This window comes from Synchiropus splendidus, chromosome 6 (genome assembly GCF_027744825.2).
Source record: "Synchiropus splendidus isolate RoL2022-P1 chromosome 6, RoL_Sspl_1.0, whole genome shotgun sequence".
NCBI lineage: Eukaryota > Metazoa > Chordata > Actinopteri > Syngnathiformes > Callionymidae > Synchiropus > Synchiropus splendidus.
This window is the reverse complement of record NC_071339.1, coordinates 14,632,445-14,652,502: the sequence shown is the minus strand read 5'-3', so window position 1 is coordinate 14,652,502 and position 20,058 is coordinate 14,632,445. Positions and strand designations below refer to the sequence as shown.

Below are 20,058 nucleotides of genomic sequence, written 5' to 3'. Positions count from 1 at the left end.
ATTACACAAATGGGTACACGTCTTCAGAGAATATGCATGGGCATGCAAGTACGCGCGCTGGCAAACACACACGTCTACACAAACACTAAAGGGAATACAAGGACTGGACAGTGCAAGGACATCAGCCCACTTCAGACTAACCTTGAGAGGCACTGGTCCTTTCTCCTCCTTGTGGCGTAAAAATAATTTGAATACCTTCATAACAGAGATGTGCTTGCTTTGAAAAGTAAAAAACTCACAAATCCCTCAATATTTGTGATTGCACTTCTTCAAAACCCACCTTGAAAGGATGGATCCTGAGAAGGTATTGACTCGTTCCGCACCACAAAGAGAGATGGTTTAATTAAGCGCCTTGAAGGAAGACAATGTTCAGAATTTCAGGCTGCTTCTGACAAAACATGCGTCACAGTGTACATACGGTAAACACACAGAACGACCAACAGCAATGAAACTGTTTTTGGTGACGGCTCAGTTTTGGTGGTGTGAAGTACTGTAGCGCGGTCTGGATCCAGGAAGGACTTGAAGACTTGACTCCATGACACACATTTGATTCATTAAAGTGCATCAACTCCCATGTGACTGTGGCAACTTGCTCCTTTAGCGTTGCTCCACGGTTGCTGGGTAAATTTGGAAGGGTCGAAACAGCTCAGAAATGCAGCAGACCTGACGTCCATCACGAAACAGTGTCCTCATGTTGGGAGCCCACGAGATAGCATTGTCTCCTCTATCATTGTTTGTTTTGAACAGCCATGTCATGTCAATAACAGATGTCTATGCAACATGTTCTCATTCCTTCTGTGTCAAACAGCGACTCTCTTCGGGTGACTTTTCTATCCTACGGTGCTAGATCTACCAAGTGACGTGATGTACAGTGAAGAGAACATCAGATCGTCTCCTCGCGTAGAACCCTGTCCTTCTGCTTGGAACGTAACACGGGAGATGACGTTTTTTACTCCATTGAAACACCTCATCATCAACATTAGATGTATAAGTCACTTGACAATAGGCATTTGATGCCTTGGGAGTGAGAAAATTCCGATCATCTAACAGAGTGAAAATGAGGGAACATAGCTTTGCTCTAGTGTGTCCATGCTGAGTTTCAAATACTTACGCTCAGCTTGAGCCAACAAACTACACCAACTGGAGAAAATGAATGAAGTTAAAAACTGTCTCTATTTATTGTAACTTATATGTTTGAATGCCTTCGTTTCCTCAGAGGTGGAGTTCTTTTGCGATTTCCAGTGGACCTATTGATAGGTGCCCTTTTCCTCATAGAGCAGCATCACATCAGAATAAAATATTTACAGAGTTATCTCAAGTTACAAAACTGTGACTCGCTCAAAGAGCTCTGTCGAACATGCAAAGCATGACAAAGACTAGAAAAGTGGCTGTGAATCTGTTCTGTTTCGGCAGATGTTCAGGTTCCATCCTGCTAGCATGGGAGAAGCAGAAGAGGGCCCCTCACATGATCTGTACAACACTCTCTAGGTGAAACCGAAAATATATTTGAAGGTAGATGGCTCACTCGGAGGGCATCGCTGGGAGGAGAGCCAGGAAACAGGGAAGTGAGTCGCTGTGTTGGGTCAGACTCCGGAGCTCTCGGCCTGTGACAGTCTTCCATCTTAAAGCTCTGTTCTTACCTGAGGATTAGGTGGATCAGACTTTGATTGACAGATCCCCCTTTCTTCCTCCACCCTCCACTGCCTCCTCCACGAGAACTCCATGTTTGGGGTTACTGAAGAACACGGGCGGGAAACCTTGACTACAACACACCCAGGAGAAACTGATGAAAGACGGGGTCTTCTCCTCAGACACACCGGTGTACGGGGGTGTGTTTGCATGTTTCATTTTATATGTCAGTGGGTCTGGGCGAGGCAGAGGAAGGTATGCGTGTTGAGCCGTGCTGTCAGTCGCTGCCATGTTTTACAGGCTGTCCGCTCCACACAGTGATTAGAGCTGTCGACTGTGATGTGATGACACGCTCTGAAACCACAGCAGGGTGCGGGAGAGAGCGGTAGGGCAGAGGGAAGACAGCGAGCGGCGGCACGAGGGTCAGGTGGAGATCAGACACAAACCTTAAGCTGGAGAGGCGGTTTAAGGGGGAGACTTGACCTCCACAACAGCTGCAGCAGGAGCTCATAAAAGTGCTGCTAGTGGACAGAAGCAACAATATCGCAAGTCCTCAGCAGCTTCTGTGGAGCTGTGCTTGCTTTTCAGATGGACAACACGGGTGCGCAAACTACAAGATGGAAAATGGTCAGCCATGGTTTCAGAGTGAGCCACGGTGTTAGGAAGATGAGGCGTCACCTTCAGTGGCAGGCTGATCAAACCTCATTGCACGAAGGAGTGGTTTCGACGCTCATTGATGAATCATTTATTTTATAACTTATTATTATTATAAATTGTCATTATCCATTTACTTATCTTTACTTAGATTTTATTTATTTAGTCATGATATTTGATTATATGTATTATGGGTATTTGTTCTTTTTTGTTTGCTAGCTGGTGACTTTTTTTTGCGAATGCTTCTGTATAGGGATGTCTTTGATGTTTTTTTGTGTACCTTTAATGTCTTTAACATGTGTCAGTGACTTTGTTTGTCTTTGTTTTTTTGCAGTTTGAAATAAAGAAACAAATCAGCGGTTTAGTCCGCCCTAACTTGGTCTCCGAACGATCTGCAGGTCCCTCTGATATTCTCAGTCTTCTCCACCTGGTCCAATCCAGCCGGCATTCTCTTCATCTTGTCTTGCTCTACTTCCACTCTTTTCAACACAGTCAATAACAAACGTTCAAGACGTTCGAGACCACCTCACGTGTGCCCTCACATCCTCCTCCTCCTCCATCCATCTGACGGACCACCGTCCTGTCCCAGCACCAGAAGGAACACAGCCTTCATTTTCATCCCCTTCTGCCCATCACCTCCACCCTCCATCTTGTTAGGTCTGCTTATTCATCTCATTTATTGGATTTGGAGGTTTTCTTTAGTTCCCTCCGGATTTACAGGCTCCAATGTTTTTGAGAGGGCTGTCATTCATTCCGGTGACTTAGCTGTTGTGCGCCTCCTGTATGTGTGTTGTAGCGTCTCCCAAACGCCACTGCCACCTGCTGCCTGACTGACCTTGTCGCAGTCAGTGATATTTCAAGTGTCAAGTTCATGGATGAACTCGGTGATGGATGAAACGTCTCTAGTTAGTAGATGTCTGCACCAAAAACGGCCAACAAAATCCCCCCACTCACAATGTACTGCACCAGTCGAGGCAGTGCCAAAGCCCAGACTGTGATTTTCTGTTTTCTCCCCCTGTGGTGGAGTTACACCTATGTTTTAGCGCGACAAGTTGCAGTAACCAATCTGAGTCGTCTCTTCATTAGTCCATGACTTTATCTGAGAGGTTGCTGTCTGAACAACGACCTTCTGGCTGGCTCTGCAGGGCAACCATTTCCTTCCCGCTTCTTCACCTTTAGCGCGCCCCATTTCCATATGTTCTTAATCGGGCCGGAGGGAGGTTGTGAAAGAAATCAACACAGAAGGGGAGGGGTGCTAGTCAGGGCCTGTTTGGGTTTCAAACCCGCTCCTGCTCCAATAGAGAATAAATAAACAGGGCTCCTATAGACGCACCCATTAACTACCTTGGGGTTGCGTGGCCAGTCAGAGCTAATACAGCAGAAAATGGCTGGCTCCCTGCGCGCCACTGCTGTTATTCCTGAGGCCTAATAAGGCCCAGATGCCTAATATTAGACGTAATCTGTCAGAATAGTTTTGTTTATGTAATTTAATTTTTCCAGACAGTTGTTTCCAATTAGGTTGTTTAAAAGTTTTAATTGAATTAAATGGGAGATCTCTACATCAGGACACATGTTGGGGGAAAAAGTCGCAGGCGAAAGCCAAAGTAGACACAAGTGGATACTGTTGTTTGGGCCAGTGTGTGTGTGTGTCTGTGTGTGTCTACGCTCTGGATACACACCTATCACTTCAGTGCTCCCATTATTGTCAAGCCTCTCTGAATTCAGGGCTGTTGCGTCTATTGTAATTATGACGTTATGAGGTGGCAATTACACTGAAATGTGTTTGACTGTCAAACGCCTACTATAATGACTTGTCACCCTGCTGCGACGAGCACAAAATGGTTGAAATGGAGAGAATGGAAGAAGTAATGTGGAGTGACTGCTGTGCTAAGAAAGTGACACGGAAAATTCGGGGCAGGAAATAAAGAGCTTCGCATTGTGCTGGATACTTGACCGATTAATGACCCTTGAGGCTCAGAACTTTGGTATAAAATGCTTAACTTAAAGGAAGTATTTTATTGGTTTGAAAACGCCCATCATTTTCCCCTGCTCCCAGCCTTGACCTTGAGTCAGTCTGATTCCATTCAATGCAGCAGTTGTTGTTTGGGGTTTTGTATCACACAACTGGAGTCGTACCGTTGACTCTTGGAAATAGAACTGGCATGTAATCCAAGGAGGCCCAGATTTGGAAAGGCGGGTGCCCCCTGTGACGACTGTCCTGCTCACTGACCCCAAAGCTGCTTCCTTAAACTTACATGAAACTAAAGAACAGCACGACTGAATGAGCTTCACTCCTGACTCTGCATGAGTTTCATTTCTGGACGGTTGGACAGGATTCTGGACACTTCCCTCGATTTCAACCGAGAGCACCATTGCAAGCTGCACCTATCTTCACTACTGCCCCGACTCTAGTCAAGTACACATTCCTGGTTGTCACACTCAATGTGCGGGCCACTCCAAACACAACATCAAACAGTGCTGTGTTCAGCTGCATCATTCAAGCCCATGCGCAAATATACTGTTGGCGTTACTAGAATGACAGATGTTTCAATTAGAGGGTGTTTTATGTCCCAAAAATGCCAAAAATATTGGAAAATCTACCAACCCTGGTATGGGTCCACTCAGAACCTTGGCTAAAAAAAAGCTGGTGGTTCTGAGGGTTGTTTCAGAACCAAGTGTTTTGTTTGTTTGTTTTTTTCATTTGCCAATTTTTTTCAAAAATTAAAATAATATTAAACAGTAGAACGTTTTAGGCAAGCATGAAAATGAAAAAAAACCCAACAACATAAGGAGCAAAAACACGGAATGCGACATTAACAAAAATCTAAAGCGTAGTAAAATGTTGAACACTCACTCTGATGCTTCCCATATCATATCATCGCAAATATCCGCAGCAGGAACACAAACAAAACGTAACAAGAATCACAGGTTAAAAAAGGGTGGGAACTACTTCCATTCAGCTGTCACCTGACTTTCAGGGAATTCAGAATGTCAGATGTATTTTCTTTTCCTGAGTGAGTGTATGTACAGTTCTAGCAGGCCAGAGACACAATCATTCTTGTTATAGTCTGTCTGAATAATATAAATATATTGGGGACACCGAAGATTGTTTGTGTATTTTCAACATGCATCTACGTTCTCACAAACAATGGAGAAAGTTTCCACTGTTTTATGACCATGGTTTGTTTTTTAAGTTGAGTTAAAAAGAAATATTGACATAAAAAAACACTTTATTCTGTAGAAATGGCTAATGGTAGATTTTGTCACAACAAACTGAGTCCAAGAGCAGAAACACAATCTCCATCCAAACTGTCAGTGAGTACTTCCGTCTCCAGCGCATGAGTAATTCACAGTCGCAGGTCAACCCGTGCTGCTTGGAACAAGAGTCTGAAGAGAGCGTGGAGGTAAAGAAGAGTAAGAGAGGAAGCCAACAGGTGTTCTTCATCACTTCACCTGGGTCATTCTGAGCTCATCTGCCCTGGTTTTATTGTGAATTATTGCAGTTCATGTTTGATGGAGACTCTAGAGCGCAGAAGCATCGCAGACCATAAGCCCAACAAGGCTCAGCTGATTTGAAGGATCTACAGGAATCGTGGGATGCTCGACTTCATGTTTTATCGGTTTGACAAACTCTTGATGCAGAGGAACATCATGGGACGATGTGAATGTGGACCGTGATCACCTGCTTAGGTGACACCTGCCCACTGAAAGTGCACCATGGTTGCCAGATCTCGAGGTATTTGGAAGGGGCGAGGGCCAGCTGGAGGAAAGGTGAAGGGCAGGTCAGCGTTAGGGGAGAGCAGGGGCTGTCATGCACATGTCTTTTGAAAGAGTAGGACATAGTACTGCTGAGGGAAAAGAGAGCCTTGAAAGACGTGTTTCCCTTTAGCAGGCAGGTCAGTGTTGCGTGACTGGCGTTTCATAAACACGCAGCCCGACACACGCAGCAAACACAGACATCTCCCAGCTGAATTGTGCCCCCATGCTTTTCCTCCGGCTGGTAACTTTAGTATGGATGATTTAACGCTTAACTGCAATCAGTGTTAAAGCGTTCCACAAGGCTCGCTCAGACAGTGCCGCTGCACGCCTCCCCCCAGCCATAACAGACTGCCGGCCTGTTTAGAGAGGCGGGCCACAATACGGAGGACAGATGTGGAAAACCCCTGGCTCTCCAGACAAGGGCCTCCTTCATCCCTCCTGCTGTCCTTCACTAAAACGGAGGGATGGAGTTACTGAACTAACTTCCTGGATTACATCAAACACCCTTCTGCAGGCAGGACTGCTGATCCCCCATTCCTCCTATGCACCCCCCCCCCTTCGCTCCATCACTCTCACTCTATCTCTTCCACTGCAGGGAGTCTCTCTCTCCATCACTCTACCCAGACTCAGATGCAACAATGCCCAGCTCTGTCACCCTGAAACAGCACTGGAACTGTTGGTGGATCTTTCTACTTAAAGGATTTGGATTGATAAAATCACGTAAAATTCACCACCCAACTCCAGGAAAGCATCAACTCAGAACATCTGGCTTCCACACTTGGACTGTCCGTGGCCTCCTCCTTGTTAAGCGCTCTTGTTCCCGTTGTAGGATTTTGCTTTTTGTCGATGCTGAAAGGTTTCAGACTCCAGTTCTGATTTTTGTGACCGATTCGATGCTGCATCTCAAGCCTGGTTTCTTGCTTCACAAGTACAAAACTAGCTCAGATGGTAGCGCGGTTGGCCTGTGACTCAGAGGTTGTTGGGTCCATCCAAGGGGAAATATTTGAATTAAAAGCCTGATTCATGAACACGCAACTCTGATGACTGACTTCGACATCTGAGGTCCACATGACGATCACCAGAGGAGTGAGAACATGTTGTTGCAGCACAGAACCAGGTGTTGATGGAAACTGTTGGGATGGAATCTGGCTCTGAATATTGCAAGTGTCTGAACAGTGGGATCATGTCTCTTGAGTCTGAATCTTCAACAACCTCTTCTTTATGATGAAATCTTCTTATACTCAAATATTGTGTATTGTATCTTACATGTGTCATACTGCTTTGATAACCATTTTGGAGTGGATAAGAATGCCAACTATCCGGTGCGTCGTTTTAAAATAAACCATTGTTGTGGCGTGAAAACGCCCACACGTTCTTTCAGGCATTTCAACGGCCTTTCATTCTCTTGACATCCACTGTGTTTAAAAATGTCTCTAACCTGTCTGTCCAGCTGAAATGGGGGCACAGACGACAGAGAAAATGAAGCTGAGAGAAAAGTTTCTATAGGAGACTTAAAACTTGGAGGGATGTTGCAGTTGAGTGAGCTTGAGCTGGGAGCAGCAGGTGTGCAGTGTGGCGGGCCGGGGCGGCGAGCTGCAGAGGGCAGTCATTCGCCGCTGAGCCACAGAACTTGTTTGGGAGAGGTTGTTATCTGCCCAGCCGTCTGCAGCTGTATTTACCGCCTTTGTTTGTTGTTCCCTACGCAGCTCCGGTGATGTGTGTGTGTGTGTGTGAGTGTGTGTGTCCGTTGGCCCCTGCGCTGTGGAGAGGAGTGGGAATTTTCTGTGTCAATGCGTTGGAGGATTTTGGCCCTGAGCTTTGTTGATCCTGTCTTTGTTGATCCTGTGTTGTTGTAGCGAGGGGGGCAAGAAGATTGAGGCATTAGCCATGGCAGCCGGGACTTAACTCTCACCCGCGTTAGCTTCACCTCCGAAGCCGGACCACTGGGCAGGACCAGACAGCCTCCCTGACCGATCCCAGGCAGAGAGCGACTCTCACATACAAACAGTGTGAAAAAGCCCTCGGTTCCCCTCCTGATTTTTTTGTCATGCTCTCTGAAGCGAGCCAGCTTTCAATTATTGGGCCTCCGGTTCGCACAAGCACCAGTGGTCAGAGGTGTGTGATGTTGAGTGTGTGTGTGTGTGCAGAGTTTGTTTGTGGCTGAGGGCCAAGCGAGTCGCACACCATCTTGTCCTGACGTGGAAACTTGTGCGGCTGATTGTTTTTATCATCAAAGATGGAGAGTTTGCACGATTGTCCACTTTCACTTCCTATTCCGAGAAAAGTCTGATCAGAGTGTTCAGAGTCTGGAGGGGAGAGACTGGCAGGAGCAGTGCTCCACTGTGACCCAGCTGGGACAAACTGAGAGAAACACAGAGAGAAGAGACTTTTGTCATGTCAATACAATATTTATAAATGTATTTCATTGAGATAAAGGGCGGGGAGGAGGGAGACACGCTGGACAGGTCACAATTCAGTCACGACGCACCTGTGGACAGACAACCACATAACCACTCAACCTTTACATCCAGTAACATAAAGCTTGTTTTTCAGAATGTGGGAGGTTCCTAACCATTCAAAACAAATGACTAACCTTGACCAGGACTCTTAACCAAAGTTAATTCCAATTATAATGACATTATAATTTATTATTTTACAATTGAATTTTCAAGAATTAGTCCCTACAAGAATATCTATACAAGTACACACACACACGTTTGTATTTCTGTCATTGTGAGGTTTCTCATTGCCATAACCCTTTCCCCAGCCTCTCACTCTAAACCTAACTAGCCAAACCACATGGCTAACCTTAACCAGGACTCTGAACCAAACTGAAACTAAATGACCCAATTTTCTGAAGTTTTAATTCTCAAATTGAGGCTTAACCTCGTGGGGTCCAGCCAAATGTTTTGTCAAGAATTGGTCCCCACAAAGTAGGATAAACAAGCCTACACACATATTTACATCTCTATCCTTCTGAGGACCTCTCATTACCATATTGCTTTCTCCTGCCTCTCAACCTTAACTTAACCAGAACTGTGAGCCAAACTTACACCCAATTGTAATGACGTACTTTATCTTCAAATTAAGGCGTAGCCTTGTGAGGTCCGGCGAAATGGCCTCACAAAGGAGGCATTTTCCCCCATATCGGTCCTCACTGGGATAGATAAGCTTGAACACAAGCCATAAGGAGTAGATAACACCAACTCGGATCAGTTCACTTTTTTGGACCAAGATGGGACCAGACAGTTCTCAGTTCTACAGCGACAGCATCATCAGCACCTGACAGAGTCGTGTCAATTGAAGTTTAATTAGAACGTGATCCCTGGCGGCGAGGACGAACCAAAACCAGCCTCAAGTGCCAAAAAGACATCACCTGAAGCTTTAATTAGGTCAATATTGAAATGGGATCGAATTTAAATCTCATCAGAACACTGTGTGAGAAAAGTTACAAAGAGAAGATTTTCTCCTGAAAAGTCATAATCATCACCATCGTAAACTTCCAAAAAGTCGACTTTGCCCAACTATGCTGTTTTATGTGTCTAGCGTGTCATGGCTGCACGTGGCTGACGCTGCAGGACCGAGGAAGGTCTGAATTAAAGATAAACACCACACAAAGTCGTGAGATGGACCTTCAAGACGTTCACTCCGCCTGGAACTGGAAGTTCACTTTCAAATGTTTCCAAAAGCAGCCTCAGACAGGAAAGTGAAAATGGATGGCATTAGTGGGGCGTTTTTCTTGGCAGCCAGCTGGTTTATCGTAGCAATGGAAGATGTAATTTCTGGTTTGGTTGTTTTCAGTAGAAATGACTCTGAGCTGAGACAATTATATTATTAAGGAGACAGGGAGGAGAGCTGCAATGGGAAACCACTGATCGATAAAACAGACCTGCCATTTTGTCTTGAGAAGATACACAACAGTGAGGAGTTCTAGATGTGAGATGATGTTTGGAGTGACTCCTGCAGACTGTTGATGTCACTGATTCACCTCTTTATAGAAAAACTGTACTTCATTATTCAAAGATTCATGCAGTGTTGCCCTTGTTAAACTAATAGATGCCAATAGAATCTGTTTTTATTGTTTCCTCCAATACATTGGGGATGAGTGACCAGGCCTCGGAGGTCACTCTACTTCCCTTATCAAACTACTTTAGGAGTTGAAGATGAAGTGTGGAAGCCCTCCTGCAGAGAAAATGACACACACTTTATGTCCTAAATCTGCACAACTTTCCCCCATACTTGTTTTTTCCTTCTTCACCCAAATGTTCTCACCCTCTCCTGTTTCAAATAAGCTCTTCCTCCTCGCAGCGGTCACCTGCAGGGGATTAAGGGGTGGGGGGTGCAGATGGTGGGGGCACGGAAGGGTGTGTCCTGCTTGGTGCTTCGGCCACCGATTCCTGGGTTTGTACGGGAGCAACTTTTGTTTCTGTCAAAACCGCCAAGACAAATCTACACAAGAAAACTTTAGTTGACAAAGTTCTGAATTTTCACCAACAGTGAAAAGAAATCATCATGGTGGCATGTTCTTGAGGATATTTCCTATCATTTCATGTCGATATTTACTTTGGTTATTAATGTATGTTTTAAAGTTTCCTTGTGATCTGAGATGATCCACGAGCGGCTGCAGAGGCCGCCATGTATAGAAGAACTACACACAAACACTCACATTCGCAAGCTTGCTGGACTCACATGTCCAAGAAGAACTTCCTATCACAAGGACCATCATATCATATGCAAGTCCAACGACAAGGAGCTTTGGATTTGAAAAGCTCTCCTGATTCCTGTTGAGGCAACAAACTCCCCTGTGTATCAGAGGAGTACAGTCCACAACCCCTAACATAGAAATGCTGTGTGACATCACTGTCAAGGATGTGGCCTTGATGGGTAAACCGAGACAACCATCTACTCCGTTCTAGCACAGCTGCCTGAACCCCAAATGGAAATTTGCTTCTTGGACGCTGAAACTCTTGTAGACCAAGTTTGGGAAGCCAGAACAGTGTCGGATCAAGGATGTTGGAAATGAAGATGAGGTGGGAGACAATGGAGGTTGAAGGCGTATGGAGGAAGACGAAGATGGTGAAGGTCCTGCTGTGGTAGACGAGAAACAGCCAAAGAAGATGACAAAGAAGGGATTACCTCCAATAAAGTGAAGAAATCCATGTTTATAATAGCAGGATCAGTTAAATCTGTTTTGATTCGTTTCCACAGTCCCAGACATTTCAAGTCAACTACATGTGTAACCGCATGAAACTCAACAATCATTCTGTGAAAGGCAATAAATACTTTTGGCAGCAGGTGTAGTGAAACATAATTACACGCTTATCTTCCCGACAATCGGAAACCAATCACAAACTGGATGGAACAAGCGCAGAAATCTGAAGCAGAAAGTTGTGACAATAAGTCATTTCTGTCTCTGTCGGAAACGTAAGCTAATTTGAAGCTGACCCGGGCCACTGATGTCTATCTCAGGATGGATTTAATTATTGAATCCATTTATTTACTTTTTTGAATTCTATGCTTCCCATTTAAGGTTGGAAAGAAAAGGCGTGAATTGTGTCTTTTTTGTGTCTCGTCTTAGAAGATGTTTTGTGACGGACGGGGTTCGGTTTTGATTGACGCTGCGACGAAAAGCCGGTTTACTAATGGAGGTTCCGGGGCATGGACGGGGGTGGGGTGCGGAGGGGTGAAGGAAATGAGAGATCATTTGAGAAGCTTTATCCCGTATGAAAATATGGATGCTTAAACAAAGCCAAGAAAACAAAAGGCAGGAAAGCGATAGCGAGGGAAAGAGACAGGTTAAGAAGCGAAGCAGAGTGAGAGGTGTGTTTCAGGTGTGTGCACACGCCGCATGCAGAACGGCAATCACACAAACAAATGAATTAGCACCCCCCAACAAAGAGAGCTTGATGAATTGAGACGCTCATATCTTCCACCACTTCCTCCCCGCCCTCAATTTCCTTTGCCCCCCTTCATCCTTCATCCTCGCATTCGTCCGGTTCTGCTCTTTTTTCGTGCCATAAACACCTTATTACAGTGCCGCCACCTTAATTGCGTTTGCTCTTTGTCTGGTGTTGTGCGTCGCATGCGCTGAGATGTTCGCACCACACCTTCACACACACACGCACGGACAATTAAACACACAAGATAGCAAATAACAGACTCGCCGTGTTTTCACACCTTGTTTGTTTCCTTATCTGTTGAATGTTTCTGCTGCTCAGCCTGCCTTGTTTATTCCATTATTACAAATGAAGTCACGCAACTTTATGATAGACAGGAAGTGGAGCCCTCCGGGTGCCAGCTCACCTTCGGCCAAAGAAACAGGGCCTTTCGGTTCAAATATTTGGCAGCGTATTTACCAGTCCCACAGAGGTCCAGTGGTTCCATGGAGTGATGGTCACCACACTTTGAACCCAGTGATCTGAGTTCAAGTATTTGGTGGGACTTTTCAAACCTTCTTGCCTCTGAAATCTGGTCCGTCATTGTGTCATCAGGAAGTCTTACCTTTGAGATATCTGGTTGACAGCAGCTCCGCCAATGGCGGATTTAACTGAGTTCATTTGTTTGCAATAGTGGATTCAATTGCTGTGAATCGACTATCAGTCCCTCAGAGGGAGGTTTCCTGGCTTGACAGTTTGCTCTCTGGACAAGAAGTCCTCTTGGAACCAGCATATTGAATGTTCACAGGTAATGTTTTCCTTAACTTCCCAAAGTGTAGCTCTTTTTTCCAGCTCAACTGGACTCTTTTTTGGTTTAAATATGAGGTCAGATATCCATCCTTCGGTATCCAGTCTTTTGGGCCTAGATCAGACATCATATCTATCAAGGCCATTTCACTTTGCATGACATGCTGGTTTTGGATTTTACAATGGTGTACAGCTTCGTATTATAATTTCAATAGTTTTGCCATATTGCGCTATTGTGCTTGCCACTAAAAGCTTTATGTTTAAATGAAGCCAAAGGAGGTGTGCCCGACTTCAGTGGTGTGGTGTTTTTAGGCGTCAGCATGAAGCAGTTTGGATTGGTATCGACTGATCCACAAAGCTGCAGTGATTTATTGGATGTGAAACAGTGGTATCAAGCCATGCCTGCTATCCCCCTGCTGAGGTTCCATGGTGTAATGGTCAGCACTCTGGACTTTGAATCCAGTGATCCGAGTTCAAGTCTCGGTGGAACCTTTTCGTCCTGGTATGTACAGTGGCAGTCATCGGCCTGCTCAGGAAGTCTGCAGCCCTCTTACCTGTCAAGCCTTTACGGTTCCTGTTAACAGCTTTTGAAAACTCACTTGCTGCTGTTGACTAGGTGCTGTGTCAGAAAGTGAAATGCCTGAGTTGTTTTTCCTGGAAGTGAGCAGAAACCCCTGGTTCAAGAAGCAGGATCAGCAAACCTCTGGGTCAGTTACTGGAGCGAAGGTTCCGCTTTAATTTCAGTGATCCGAGTTCAGTTGCAGGCGGAACTTTGGAGTGGTCGAGTTCAGACTTTCACAATCTCTACATGGAAACTTAGTTAGAGATGACTAGTTTGTCTCCCTCAGCTGTCCTTCTTTATCTGTGGGAGGTGTTGCATTTGACACACATGGTCAACAAGGCTTGAGACTTTGGTGAGGGTGACTTTGATATACCTGCTCAATACACCTTTTACCCAACATCACTTTCCTCCTGTTACAGTTTCAAATGTTGGGTGACCTAATTTGGTGGGTCTGCATATGCTTCTATTGTGTAATGGTTTGCACTGAGTTCAAGTCTAAGTGGAAGCTTGTCTGAAGTGTTAGATCATTCATACTTGTCCTCTGTTTTCAAACTTTTAATACCATATTCTCAGCCTCTGCTTTGCTTAGTTCGAACATCATCTGAACTTATTCCGGTTTTACAGTGTGGCACTCCATTTTGAAAAAGTGATCTGGTTTAAAATTTGGGAATCTTCTTGTCCTTTGAATCTGTCCTTCTCAAAACTGTTTGTGGCTTATTTCACCTCCTATCTTTCTCTGAGGAAAGGGAGCAGTGGCTTTCGAGGTGCATACAAAAGCTCCTGGGCCAGTCTGACTGTCCCAAAGCAATTCCTGCAGATGACAGTTCCAGTCCAGATACACTTGTGAAGCATGTCAAGGTTGTTGACCAACGATTGACACCACACACCCCGTGGACCAGGTGGGAGCGTTGCCCTCAAGTGACACGCTCATTCTGCAGTAGAAGACCGCCTGCTTCTGCAGCTCATTAGGCGGAGTGGAGGAGCGTAGTGGACACTTCACATCTGCAGGTCAGCGGTTCACATCTCACTCAAAAAAAAGGTCCAAACTTTTATCCCAGAAAATGCTTTGTTTTGCATGTGCTTCAGTCCCCAGCAGAAACAAACACACTTCCACTTCAAGGCCTGCGTGTTTCTCCAACCATTTTCTCTGCATGTATTTCATCAAAGCAGAATTTTGTTCAATTATTCATGTTGCCTGTTGTTGTGATTCTACAGAGCTGTGATGTTATTCTTCCTTATTCCTTCAGTTTGTCAACGGCTGCGCTTCGAAAAGAAGAACTTGAACAACAGCAACGGACGCACCAACTGTGATCACCAGCTCGTGGGGGACTCGCTCTATTCAGTTAACACGCGTACACAAGCATGCAGACCCACAATGGTACGCACATGGAGACGTGGAGCAGCCTGCTCTCATTATACCCAGGAGGAGATCCCTGCAGGTGCAGTTTACCAGTGTTTAGCTGATGTCCCGCTCCGCCTGCTCTCAGATATCTTTAGCTCCAGCTTCATGTATGTCACAGTCTAAAAACCCAACAGGGGTCCACCGATGGAGGGGGTGAGGGGGAGGAAGGGGGCGCCAATTAAGTTTCATTCAAAAAAGTCGAAGCCTTTTTCCAAGCTCATGATCGGAGCTCCAGCGGTGTTCCCAGTTGCATCGACAGTTTGTCTGATCGGAGCATGAGAACATGAGATCTTAAAGTCTGACCCGGTCCAATTTAGAGGCTTCTCCCCTCTCGGCCTGTGTCAAGCGCCATAGTTCACAACCTGTGAATGGCTGAGGAGCCGTATTATTTCAGGTGACTGAGTGTTTCTTTGTCGCCAGCCTCTCATTTTCGCCGCATGCTCAGGGGCTTTCACTCTCCGCTGATTGACGCGCACACAAAAAAGACCTTTATACCTGACCTATTCCAACTTTAGATGAGCCTGTTCTCAAAGTGCCCGGCCGTTTTGTGTGTCTGTTCATGTGCATACATTTCAGGACGTGATAATAAGGACAGAGGCTCCCCTCAGCTGGCGATGCTGTTCAAATAGTTTCTCTGGCGACTGACCATTCGTTCGTCTGAAGCTGCACACAACTGCACATTTTAAGTCACTGTTTGACCCACTGTCTATCTATCTATCTATCTATCTATCTGTCTGTCTGTCTGTCTGTCTGTCTGTCTGTCTGTCAGTCTGTCTGTCTGTCTGTCTGTCTGTCTGTCTATCTATCTATCTATCTATCTATCTATCTATCTATCTATCTATCTATCCTGTCTGTCTGTCTGTCTGTCTGTCTGTCTGTCCGTCCGTCCGTCCATCCGTCTATCTATCTATTCGGTCTGTCTGTCTGTCCGTCCGTCCGTCGTCCATCTATCTATCTATCTGTCTGTCTGTCTGTCTGTCTGTCTATCTATCTATCTATCTATCTTTCTATCTATCTGTCTGTCTGTCTGTCTGTCTATCTATCCATTCTGGCTGTCCTCAGCTTCCTCAGAACTGACTCTCTGCCACAGGTCTGTCTCTCAGTATTCACATCCTTTCTCAGTATTCTCACTCTTTATATCTAATATCTTTAATCATACCCTGTTACCTTAAAATACTTTTATCACTTGGGTTTTCATTAAAAAAAAAATTAAAAAAAAAAAAAAAAAAAAAAATATATATATATATATATATATATATATATATATTTTTTTTTTTAATATATATATATATATATATATATATATATAGTGAGCGTAAAATGTCACAAATGGATTACAAACTATTAAACCCCGCATGTAAAAAAAGGGTGTCTTGATTTATGCCCTACATGTTGTATTAATAATACAAAATAATAAAATTCCCTTTTTTGGAATCCACATCTATTATGTAGTGCTCCATAATGTAAGAAATAATGGCCAACTCTGAGGGAAAAGACGAGTATTTGGTCTCATTTTTGGAGTCCATGCTGGACGTTTTAATGAATGAACTCGTTCATCACTTTGGTGCCGTTCCCTTCTCAAAGTGAAGCAATAATCCATTTGTCTCTGCTGTGACGCTGCGTTCGCCCTCCCTCCTTTTTCTCCAGCCACTGTTGTGGAAGGCCATTTTCGAATCCAAATGCAAAATGATACAGGTATTTTCCAACAACAGTCCTCAGAAATACTTTTTAACCAAATCCAGAGTTTCATTTCTGTGTCAGAGTGAGTGATGCAGCAGAGTGAATCCCTCGAATAATTCAACGAAACAGCCGAGTTGGAACTTCACTGACAATAAACAGCTATACTTTTAAATCAAAGATGCGAGCTGTGATCTGAGTCATCTTCATGGCACACTCTGATGCCAAGTCTCTCCAACTGCCAATTATGGGTTAAGTATGCAGTAATGTAGTTTCAATACCTAACCTTTGAAGTCGGTTGCTGAAGAAGACCAGGCTCCCTTTCTGAACTTGAGGCCACAGTGGTCAGTGCGACAGCCTCTCAGAAATGAAACAGTCTGTGTTTGGAGTGAACCAAGGTCCCTTCAACTTGGCCCTCATGTGTTGGGTGGGGTTCCCCCAGTCACTCTGGTTTCCTCCCACCCTCCAAAAACATACATTGATGATGATTTGTCCAACTCACCTGCCTCCTCTTTACTTATCATGCTCCCTTTTTTCAAAAATGTTCCGCAATTTCAACCTTTGTGGCCGGAGTCCAGAGAGCACAATGTCAGCGTCCATAGTGGAGAATCGAGTTAGATCTTCTTTCCTTTTACGTCTCGGTGCTCAGCCTCCAATTACAACAGTCGTGATGATGTTTCTGTAAAATACGATTTAATGTCCGCACCATGTTTTATTTTGAAAAGCAATGGACCCACTTTGCTTTCATCCACTGACTTCCTGCCTGAATGGTCTGCTCTCAACTGAGCAGGTTTCCAAGCGGGGAAAATGAAACATGTATTAAAGAGATTGGAGATCCACGTTGGCTCCTCTCTTATTGATAGCAGATGAAGCGATCAGCTGCAGAGTCAAAGGACAGTTACGTGACACAGATGCTTCCAGCGGAACTGAGGGAGCTTCTGTATTTGAACTTTTAGTGCTGTCTTGAAATTAGCATGATATTTAACCATCCAACTGTTGATCTGGAGGGAGGATCAGTCTGTAACGTCTTACCTTATATCCATCCCTGCCTGCTGAGGCTACTCACGTTGGACGCCCTGCACAGGCTGCCAAGTCATTGCAGCAAATGGAGGTCAAAAATATAGTCCTTTCATTTCGACCTGCTGATAAAAGAAAGAAGAAAAGTCGTGGTGTTTTGCGTAGCGTTGCAGCAACCGAGTTCCATCCTCACAGTACATGAGGAGGAAGCACTTACAGGTCATCATTTTAATCACTGTGCACAACAGCTTTGCAATTACGGATGACATCGCCGTGGAGAGAGGAGACCTTATATTATAACTTGATAAATAAAGTTCAATTGCTGGGGTCAGCAAGAGCAGAATGTGTTTTACACTCACAGCTAAATCTACATTCTACACAAAAAAGGAGGACAAAAGGTCCACACGCAGGCAAACGCAGAGGTTTTAACTTGCGAATCCAGATATTTGGAGATTAATCAGTCGGCAGGAGCCTCTTTCAGAAATGTGCATAAATTACAGCTCAACTTTTCTCCTCGTCTTCAACTTTCTTTTCTTTGTTTGAAACCTTTCTTGTGCCTGTCACCCATCGCTCACTCTTCACATCACCTTCCCTTCTTGCCTTTCTATCATCTCATTCAGCAAAACAGGAACGGAGCTCCAGCGCTGGAAGGCTCAGGATGTCAGATGGCATCAAACCTCCGTTCCACAAAAGCTAAACCCTCCAAACCTTTGGGCTCAAAGCAACTGACGCGCTTCACATGATGCAATCATTTTGCATTGATTGTGCCAACTCTCACTTGAATTCCAGTGTTTTTGTGCAGCCAGAGGAGAACGTGTGCGTGCGTGTGTGTTTGTATCGAGCTGGGAGTTGACAGCAGCGTCCCGCCAGGGTTAAGGTTTCTTAAATATGCTGCACTGTCTTTTGTTGAGTGTGATGAAATAGTGACGCAGAGCTGTGTGTTTGTGCGCACGTGGCTTGCTTGGGTGTCTGTTGGACAATGAAAGGTAGTTGTGAGTCTGTGCTGATCTCTGTGTTTAAGACCCTTTTTTTTGCAACCCAGAGGAAATTATAGGTTCTTTATTGATGAGAGGGAACCCCCTCCCTCTTCGACACCAGCACCTCTTTGTGTGTGTGTTTGCACTTGACTGTGTGTGAGTGACAGGGCTGCTATCTGTGCCATCACACGTGTATGTGTGCCTTAATAGAGAATGCCCCAAGATGCCACTGCCTTTGTTTGCCAAGGGCATACATATGCATGAAGCTTGTGTGTGTGGACGTGTGTGTGTGTGTGTGGAAGGGGGGTTTACTAATTACTAGATTTCTATCATGAATATGTATGGCCGCATCCTTTATTATGGGATTGGCTTAAACACATCACACAAGCTGACGAGTGGCAGCGACAGGGCTTTAAATGGAGGCTCCTTCCTTTACAAAGAAGATACTTGGATTTTTCTCAGGCAGTTCTCCTGCCCTCCATTTTGCACTGTTATTAATGACAGAATATTGGATTGGAGAATGACTTATCAAAGTCTGAATGCATGTTTTTTATTGGTGTTTATAGTTTCCACTCCTCCGTTTGATGAGAACCACTTATTAATGCACATGTATGGGGCTGGAGAGCAGTCACTTGGTCTGCAAAAAGGCAGAAACTTCACGGCTCACTTCACTTAGATTCACTGAATTGAGTGCTTCACAGAGTCACTTCACTCATTGATCAAACTAGTATTCAACCTTATAAACCTATGACTTCCGCGTTGTACATGGTACCTATTTTGACTCAGCATTTTCGCTCTATGTTTACTTCTTCTGTGCATTCCTTTTCAAGCGTTTTAAATGTTGTTCACAGCAATGAGCTTGATGTGACAGCAGGGGGCAGTAGTGAAGATGGAAGCGGTCGGAGCTTAGTGGCAGTTGGCCACTGGTTCACGTAGATGAAGTGGCACAAGTTCAGTGTTGGATGGAACCTTTTGAAACCGAGTTCCAGAGTGTGAAAAAACTCCTCATCCGTGTCTCAATGTGGTAGTTTTGAAAACAATAACGTTTATATTAGTGTACATTCAGAAAGTGTTCATCATTATAATGTGCAGCAACCGATCACTTTAAACAAAGATGCTTTATGGACAGAGAGAGACACACATTCGACAGAGACGCCAGTCACAAACCACGATGAAACAAGAACTTATGGAACTAAAAGTCATTCAGATAATTCCCTTTGCTGTCATGGAGCAGGAAGCAGGTGACCACAGAGCTGCTGAAAACGTTCGATACATGAGAAACATGTGTCCCCAGATGCGCTTTCACGCATCACGATCATGCTCATTTTTTAAACCACACTAATAATAATAATAATAATAATAATGCATTTTATTAGGGTATAAACAAGTCTAAAATAAGGAATAATTGATAAAATGGTTTTGCAACCCAAGTCCAACCGACTCAACAATGGTAAGGACTTCACTAGTGTACGATTTGCGGGTACACTAGATCAATCGCAGACTGTATCAGGCATCAAATTTTCGAGCAAACACCCTGTCTTTATTTTTAATAATTTAAAAAAGAAATCCTAATAAGCTGTGGTTGATTTCATTCACAAAATGCATGACTGTCATTCACACATTTTTGGGGTTTCCCAGTATGGGTGTGGTCAGCCTCAGAAGGCCAACTGTGTTTGGAGAGAACCTGGATCCTAGGAT

At 44.6% G+C, this 20,058-nt stretch overlaps 1 non-coding gene across 1 annotated transcript; it reads left to right on the top strand.

Moving 5' to 3' along the window:
* The first annotated feature begins 13,145 nt into the window (after positions 1–13,145).
* On the top strand, positions 13,146–13,217 carry trnaq-uug (transfer RNA glutamine (anticodon UUG)). The gene has a single exon. It is a non-coding gene; the product is annotated as a tRNA-Gln (tRNA).
* The last annotated feature ends 6,841 nt before the right edge of the window (positions 13,218–20,058 follow it).